Consider the following 9,706-nt stretch of genomic DNA (forward strand, 5'->3'; position numbering starts at 1 on the left):
GAATTGTTTTACAATCTACACTAGGGGAAATAGGGTTTTAATTTTAAAGCATTCAAAAGCCCAAATTGATTTAATTCAATTGGGATTATTATGAAAGTGTTTCCAATAAAGCGAAAATTGATTTCCCACTCATAATTAAAAATTTATTTCGTCACTCTTTTATAAAGCACTGTTTTGTTTATTGCACATGTTACAAAGTGGAGTGTTGAATTCAAAATTTCAAGTGTGAAAATAATTTCACAAAATATCATTCCATCAATTAAAAGATGACAGAAATTCGAGACGGTTATACACTTTTGTACTAGCTAGTGTTGATATTTGTTAGGTTCATTGGTTGCTCATGGCCTTTATTAAATGAGCCCAAAAAAGTATAAATTAGCCATAAAAAGATATTATTAGCCAGTGGGCTCAAAGCCCGCTACAATATTATTTCTAAGATCTAAATGTTATTATTTGCCACTTGCTAGTACTCCCCCTATTTTTATTTAAGTATCTCACTTTAATTGATAAGGGTCAAAGCAGTGTATATGGATATTGTCAAAGTTAAACCGACACTTAAATCAAAACGGAGGGAGTATTTGTAGATACTTCCCTATCAATAATTGTTTCTGACCTAAAACAATATCATATTTATTTTGGCCACGTAAATCGATAAAAAGTTTCCTACCAGTGTTTCATATCAAAGTATCATGTTTTCTATTGGAGTAATTATTTACATTAACTACCCGTTAAATTGACAATGATAATTATTCTATATGAGAGATGATAACGACTTTATATAAAACTAACAATAATAACATTCAAGACATTGATACGTTTCCTTATAGGTCCTAATAAGTTGAAACAAAATATAAGCAAAGAAACTATAGTACTACGTATTTGAAATACATGGCAATAAAGTTGTGACCATAAATTTTGTTAATTGTCATATCCATCCTTACTACTCCGTAGTAATTATCGCCTTTCAAACATATCATTCTAGCGGCGTGCAAGTGTGCAACCACAAAAACAAAACTACACCACAAAATTAAAACACTTCCAAACTTCCCACGAAATTTGAATTTTCCAAATCAATTATAACACCTTAACAATATTAAATATATAAAAAAGATTCAGTCTTTTTAATTAAAATTTTCAATAGTACTTACTTTTGCTAAGATATTACTTCTATTTTTATAATAGTGATAAAATAAATATTAATGGATACTCTTAGAGTTTTATTAGGAAACTAATTAAAAAAAGAAAAAGAAAAAGAAAAACAAGAGTCTTATTAGGAAAAGGAAAATTGTGGTAAGAAGACATAAAAACAAACAAGAAGCAAAATTAGGAAAAAGATAATTGTTACGGTTGCGTTGTTTTCTACTGAGTTGTTTCCACTATATTTTATTAAACATAAATACACAATTGCTGTATGACATTATGACACCTTTTGTTGCGTTAGAAAGAGTGTATTCTGAAATGAGAAATTTCATCTATTTTTGGATGATGATAATGGAACAAGTCTTTGTGGGGATGTACGGGAATCTTTATACTCTTAAACACACGTAGATGGTGAATCTCGAATTTGTGAGGTAATGTTAATTAAGTTTAACTAGCCTTCTAGCCCGTGCAATGCACGAGTTGTTCACGAAAATTGCATTATTAAGAGATAAATAAGGAAATATTGAGTACTAATAAATAATTATGAGTGTGATATGTAACTGAAAACATAATTGAACTATTGAAGAAGAAAAAATTTTGGGACTTTAATTCAAAATGAGGCTTATTAGAAAGAAGGTGAAGGGACTTAAATTAAAGAGAGAAAACAAAAAGAATGAATTGAAGAGGGGAGATGAAGATGAAGTGTTTAATGAAAGTGTTAAGACAAATAGTGTAATAAAAAATTAAAAATGTAAGATGACATGTGGCACATCGGGTTGAAAAAGAAGATAGGGAAGTGTAATAAAATGATGACATATGTTTTTTTGGTTTGAGTTTTTAAATACTAAATAAATATAGATTAAATTGAAATTATTTCAAATAAGTTCAATTAATAGGAATATACACTTCTTAAAATACTCTCTTCATTCTTGAAATTTTAATTTAGGGTTTGTTCCGATATACTGAATACAAAATGAATCGATCAGAGATGAACCGAACTAAACTAAATAAAGCTGAAATGAATTGTTTATGAGAGAAGGAAATTAGGAATCGTACTGAACTGATTGAAGTTGATCTAAACTGAATTTAGGCGGAACATAACAGGCCTATACTCTCTAATTTGGAGTGTTTTAAAATATTTCATAATAAAAAAAAACCCTTAAAGATACTCCCTTAGTTTTTTTTTAATGCATCGGTTTAACCGACATATTTGTCGAGACACAACTTTGACCATTAATATCTTTAATTGTCTATTGGTTGAAATTTTAACAAATTTATATTATGAAACTAGACTTATGACTAATCTTATGATATATTATATTATTATCAAGTAATAATAATATTTATTTATTCAATAGAGGTGAAAAAACAAAGTTAACCACAGTATGTGAATGGTGCAAAAGTCAAAGTGATGTATAAAAAAAAAGGAAATATTTTATGTCTCATAAATAATACCCATTTATTGCACATAATAAGAAACGGAGGTAGTACACTTTTGATTACTGACTCTCTAATGAAGACTAGCCATTATTTTCATTCCAAATGTGTATGTGTATTGTGATTGACCTGTGAACTCTAAGCAGTGATTCAATGAATGATCTCGAAAGAAATAGACGATGGAGGGTCGGCGGACCTAGAAATTAAAACACCCGAGAAAAAAAAAAAAAAAAAAGAATGATGTTACAAGGGGGATTCGAACCCTGATCTAAGTAAACCTGAAATTGCGCCCTTTTGACATATTGTTTCTAGTCCACTACCAACTTTTTTTTTTTTTGACGGGCACTGCTCAAATTTATTAATTGCAAATGTCAAAGAGTACAAAAGCCTGAATTCCATCAGGAAAATCCTCTAGCCATACACGATAGTCATCAAAACTACTACTTAAGCGAGCTAAATGGTGAGCCACTCGATTCCTAGTTCTTCGAACCCATGAAAAGGAGCAAGCCACACAAGAGGCAGCCATATGAAGAATATCCTTAATAATCAAGCCCATTGTAGAATCATCTCCCCTCCCTTTCTTCAAAGCATTAAAAACACTCTGACAGTCGGTCTCCGCTATCAAATTCCTATAGCCTGCATCCATGGAGACTTGAATGGCATGTCTTAAAGCTAGACATTCTGCTACTTCCACGTCCTTACCTCCTTCTACCTTTGTGCACGTAGCTAAGACCACATCACCCTCCATATCTCTAACTACTCCCCCTAACCCAACCCAATCAGTATAAAAAATCGTAGCATCCGAATTGATTTTGAAGATACCAGGACTTGGTTTCTGCCACTTAGAAAAGTCCTCATTCTCCTCCCTGTCATGCCCTCCACTCATCTCAGCCTTCTCACATTCATTTACCATTTGCAGAGCTTTATGAATAATTTCCCCCCTCTCCCATCTTCTCTTATCGAACACCCACGCATTCCTACTGCACCAAATCCCCATAAAGTACACCAGAAAATACTCCACCACCGTTTATCCTTACGAGCTTTGGCCAAATGACAACACCATTGTTTAAAACTATCACCATCAAAGTCACTTACATGAATTCTAAGAGGGGATTGAAGCCAAACAATACTTACACATGAGCACTTCACAAGTAAATGGAACACCGTTTCCTCATCATCCCCACACCTAGGACAGACAGGATCAATTTTCATTCTCTTATGTGAAGATGAGGCAACATTCTGCTTTTTCTCACTCGGAATCAGATTATAGGCACTTCGAACAGAGAAATCTCCATTTTTTGTATGCGTCCAAGACCACCTATCACCCACATTGAACATTGAAACCAGAGTCTTTCTTATAGCACTAGCTTCCATACTCGAAAACAGATTCTCCAGCGTAGCAGCATCCCATCTACCATCCTGTAAGAGTTCACTCACCAAATGCGGTCCCTGGTCAGTTGCTCTACTACTAATGTCAATTCGAAAGTCTGGAAGTGAAGGAACCCAGGGATCCTTCCAGATATCAACTGAAGCACCATTCCCCACCATCTTTCTCACGCCTTTTTTAAGCACCCACCTTGCACTAAAATAGATCTCCATGTGAAACTTGCTGCAGGGCTGACAGTTGCATCCAAAAAAGATGAATTAGGGAAATATTTCCCTTTCAATACCTTTGTCATCAAAGAGTTTTCATTCGTGAGAATCCGCCATCCTTGTTTAGCTAAAAGTGCATCATTAAAAAGCTTCATATGCCTAAACCCCATTCCTCCCTCTTTCTTCGGGTAGTACATCTTTTCCCACGCAATCCACATGAGCTTCCTCTCTTCCCCTCGTTGCCCCCAAAAAAACTGCCTACATAACTTTTCTATCACCTCAAGAATACACTTCGGCAAAGCGAAGCATTGCATTGCATAAGAAGGGATAGCTTGTGCAATGGCTTTGATAAGTACCTCCCTTCCCGCTTGAGAAAGAAAATTTTCTTTCCACCCTTTAAGCTTTTTCCAGAGACGATCTTGAATTGATTGGAAAATCCTCTTCTTTGACACTCCCACATAAGTAGGAAGGCCAAGGTATTTTTCATGGTCATCCACCGCCTTAAAGGTTAACTTCGTCTGAAGCAAATTTCTCTTTGCAAGCTCCATATTTCGGCTAAAGGACACCTCAGATTTATCCATATTCAATTTTTGTCCGGAAGCAGCTTCATAGATTGAAAGAATATCAAGCACTTCTTCTACCTCTTCTTCACAAGCTCTAACAAAAAGCAGACTATCGTCAGCGAAAAAAAGATGACTAATAGGCTCCACCCTTCTTCCAACTTTAATACCATGAATGCTTTTCTTCATCTCCGCATCCCTTAAGAGAGCTGACAATCCTTCGGTACAAATAATGAAAAGGAAGGGTGATAAGGGGTCACCTTGTCGAAGACCACGGCTCGGAGAAAACCATCTAGAAGGCTGCCCGTTGACCAAGATTGAAAAGGAAGTCGATCTCACACACCTCATGATCAACTGTACAAATTGACACGGGAAGCCCAATTTTTCCATCATTTTCTCCAAAAAGATCCATTCTACTCTATCATAGGCCTTATTCATATCCAATTTCAAACCCATGTAGCCTTTCTTCCCCGTCTTCTTTTTCCTCAAATAATGAAAACACTCATATGCCACTAAGATATTATCCGTGATAAGTCTCCCGGGGACAAAACCACTTTGTGTTTCATTGATAATGTGGGGAAGAACTACTTTCAAACGATTAGCAAGGACCTTCGACACCAATTTATATAACACATTGCAAAGGCTAATTGGCCTAAAATAAACAGGAGACTCACAAATCTTCTTTTTTCGGGATCAACACCACATGAGATTGATTATAGGAACCAATGTCGTCACCATTATTTAAAACCCCTAACACCATGTTGCACACATCCTCTCCAACAATGCCCCAATATTTTTGGTAAAAAATGGCAGACATCCCGTCAGGCCCCGGAGCCTTGGCGGGGTGCATTTGATCAAGGGCCACCTTCACCTCATTTCTCTGGAATTGCCCCGCAAGCATAGAAACCAAATCAGTCGGCACAGTTTGTGAAACTTTGTCAATGACCGGATCACAATCCACCTGGTTCCCCGAAGTAAAAAGCTGCTCATAGAAACTCGCAAACACCTCTGATATTTGCTCTTCTTTATCATAAGAAATACCACCTTCATCCTTGATTGTGGCGATATGGTTTCTGGCAACTCTTTATTTTGCTTTTTGGTGAAAGAAGGCCGTATTTTTATCCCCACTAGTGATCCAATCTTGCCTACTCCGTTGACGCCAATACAATTCCTCTCTCTTTTCAAGATCGTCCATCCGATCATCAAGGGATCACATCTCAGCTAGGACATCCTCCGTTTGCTCCTCCTTCATCAAAACTTCCATCCTACTCTTGCAATCTCGATTCTCCTTAGCAAAATCGCCGAAGTTCTTTCTGCTCCAAGCTTGAAGTTGAGAGGCCGTATTCCCAATTTTTGCAGCAACTCCCCCTCCTCTAGTCCAAGCCATATCAATTAATTCAGCACAATAAGGGTCCCGAGTCCACATCTCCTCAAATCTATACATCTTCTTCTTTTTCTTTTTTTCTTGAGCTTCAGTTTTTTTCTTCACGCATAGAAGAATTGGCAGGTGGTCAGATCGCCTCTTCGTGAGATGATGAACATAGGAACCCGGGAACATGTCTTTCCACTCTACATTAGCAAAAAAACGGTCTAGCCTTTCTCGCAGATTTGCCTCTCCGCCATATTATTGTTCCAAGTGAAATCGTGTCCCACGTACCCAAGGTCTACAAAATTACACACACTAGCAGCCTGTCTCAAAATCTCATCCTCCGCAACATTGAACACATTACCCCCTTGTTTTTCACATTCCATGAGCATCAAATTGAAATCACCTCCGCAAACCCATGGTGCATTATCCATACCAGCAAGTCTTTCAAGCAAAGCCCCTGTTTTAAACTTGTTTTCCTCTTTTGGGTGCCCATAAATTCCGGTAAATTTCCATTCATCACTGCCATCACTGATGATTCTAGTGTCGATATGATTCAAAGAGAAAGATTGTATAGAAACATCAAGACACGGTCTCCACAAAATAGCAAGGCTCCCTCTTCTTTTCCTACCTTCACCCTCACAACTTACAGCAAAAATATTCTCAAAACCCAACTTAGTTTTCACCCTGTCCATCTCAAAGGATTTCATCCTAGTCTCCGATAAGAAAATCATTTGGGGATGTTCAGTTATTACAATGCGTTTAAATGCATTCATTGCATAGGCACTCCCCAAGCCTCTGCAGTTCCAAGAGAGGATGAAAGTCATGGCTCACCGAGAGCCCATGACGTGGGGCCCGCCACTTCTTCAAGTCTCTGTGTAATATCCCTCCTCTTCACAGTAACTCCAGCTTCACTTTCAATCAGCTTCCCTTCAATTATCCCCTCCTCCCTCTCTACCCTTTTAACTCCAGAGCTCACTTTCCCCTCTCCAACAGCACTACTCCCTCCCTTTTCTAATTTTTTCCAGGTTCTTTTTTTCTTGCTACTTCCTTCATTCCCCTCATAGCTATCTAGATGCATCATTTCAGCCTCATTATCCTCCCCTTCTCCAATCATATCATCCCCTTTATTCATCTCTACATTCTCAACAGTATCCTCGACATCTGTGTAAATTGCTGTAGTAGCTTTAGTCACCCCAATCTCACTCATTTTTTTTGTCATCACCTGCACTGTCGGATCATGTTGCTTTTTCTCACTTTCTTTTGGTTTAGTAACAAAAAGCTTCTTTGCACAGGAGCTAGTCATCTGACCATGATAGTTTTCTTCAGAATTTTTATTCACCTTCCATGGGGATGCTTTTAACCACATACCATATTTAAGGACAGCCGCCTCCGAGTCTCTACATTCATCACAATCCTTTACTCCATGACCGATCATACCACAAAAAAAAAAAAAACAAAAAATGGGAGGTTTTTCATATTTTACATCAAAGGTATCTTCCATTCCACCCCTCATCTTTAGTTTAACACATTTACGCAGAGGTTTTCGAACATCCACTAACACTCTCAACCGAATTGATTTATCAATCCCCAATGAGGTCTAACTATCCATTTTGAGAAAGGTCCCAATTTTGTTACCCAGCTTTTCGACATTATTCACATTCAATCTGCTTTTGAATGGCAAATTATACACCCTCACCCACATAGGCAAGTTAAACACCTCTACATCAGACGGTTTCTCATTACTTCCAATTTCTCCGAGAACTAACGCATGACGGTCGAAATGCCATGGTTGGTCCTCAAGAACCCTTCCCTTATCTCTCCAATGGTAGAATTGGAACATGAAAAGGTTTTCCCAATACTACTAATATCGACACCGTGTTTAGGGTTCCACACCCCTTTAATGGTACTTATAAAAGCATTAACATTAACAGAACGTTCAGTCCAGATCTTACCTACTACGCTCAGTTCGACCCTAGCATCCTCATCTTCCTCCTCTTCTACGTCCCATTCCACAGCATCATCATCAGTTTGCTTGTCGATTGTGTCATTGTCCTCCAAAGGGCTACTCGTACTTTGATAACCACTCTTACTTGCTTCCTTCTCTTCTAGAACTATATTGTTTGCTACTACTATTTCTTTAGATGAATTCTCCATGGAAAAGCAATAAATCTTCTCGAAAATTCGAGAAGAAACCTTCACACAAAAGGAAAACCTAGAAACCCTAGAAAAAACCCTCCCAAGAGACGTGCTCTAGAGGGAACTCCACTACCAACTTAGCTAAAGGCAAAATTCTTCTTTATTTCTTACACTCAATTTTATATAACTATTTTCCCAGTTTTTTTTTTTTTTTTTTTTTTTTTTTTTTTTTTTTTTTCTGAAATTTTTTTCCTCTGCTTTTTATTTTCGAAAGTGAGGGGACAATGTTCCCCCTTGTTCCTTCGTAGGTCCGCCCATCAGGGTCCGTGATGTCATTGATTTCTCGCAATTTCACAACATCTTGTGTCTTAACAAAAATCTATTTCATAAACTAAATTTCTTAAAGTTGTCCCAAAATTATTTTTTAATTTTTCTAAGAATCAAAGCAAATTTGTGCACATGAGCTTTATAGAATTATCCATGAAAAGAGAGATAGAGAACAGTAAATCTTGACAATTACCACGTATAAATGTTGTTTTAGCAATTACCAATTTTTTTTTTCTTTATTATTTTTTATACTAGTACTACAAGTATTTTTTAAAACATCAAAACTTCCCACCTACTTGTCTCTGAAATGTGATTTAAAGTGAGGCTCACTAACTACTTTCTCATCTTATTTCCCTCCTTTTCTTTCTCTATCTCTCAATTTCTCATACCCCTATACTATATTCCTCTTAAAATAGGGGAAATACATAATAAACTGGTACACACGCAAAGTTTGCAAGTGCGACCCAGACCTTTTATCTAACATAAAGTCTATTTTACACATAAATAGATAAATTGGTACACACGCATAGTTTCGTTCTCCAGTATTGAAAGTTCAACATCCATGCTTTCATAGTCAGAAAGTCTCAACTGTTTCACATATGTTCATCACTTCGACTAAATGACATAAATGTTGTCAAAAAAAAAAAAAAAAAAGACTAAATGACATACATGCAAATGATCATCTTGCTATCAGAGTAACAGACTCACCTCAACTAGGGGTGAGCACAACCGGGTACCCGGTGAAAAACGAAGGAACTGGTCTTGGAACTGGTTTGTACCGGGTCCTAGATTTTGGAACCAGACCCGGAACCGGGTCCAGAATATTTAGAACTGGAACTGGAACTGGTGGTAACCGGTTCTAGAACCGGGTACCCGGTTACATATCCAAAGGAAAAATCAGATTTGATCGATAAACAGAAATTATATTTATTTAAAAAAAAATACAAACCTAAAAGTATTATATGAAAATTGTAGAAAATAAAGATGAAAAAAAGTAGATCTGAGCATTTAGAGAATGTACAGTAGCAAACTCGAGTTATATTACATAATCATGGCTTTTTCATAAATTTATTAGCCTGAAATCACACAAATCATCCCTAAAACTCAGAATAATAGAGTATGTAAGCTTGATTCATCTTTAATC

This window comes from Chenopodium quinoa, unplaced genomic scaffold (genome assembly GCF_001683475.1).
Source record: "Chenopodium quinoa cultivar QQ74 unplaced genomic scaffold, ASM168347v1, whole genome shotgun sequence".
Classification (NCBI taxonomy): domain Eukaryota; kingdom Viridiplantae; phylum Streptophyta; class Magnoliopsida; order Caryophyllales; family Amaranthaceae; genus Chenopodium; species Chenopodium quinoa.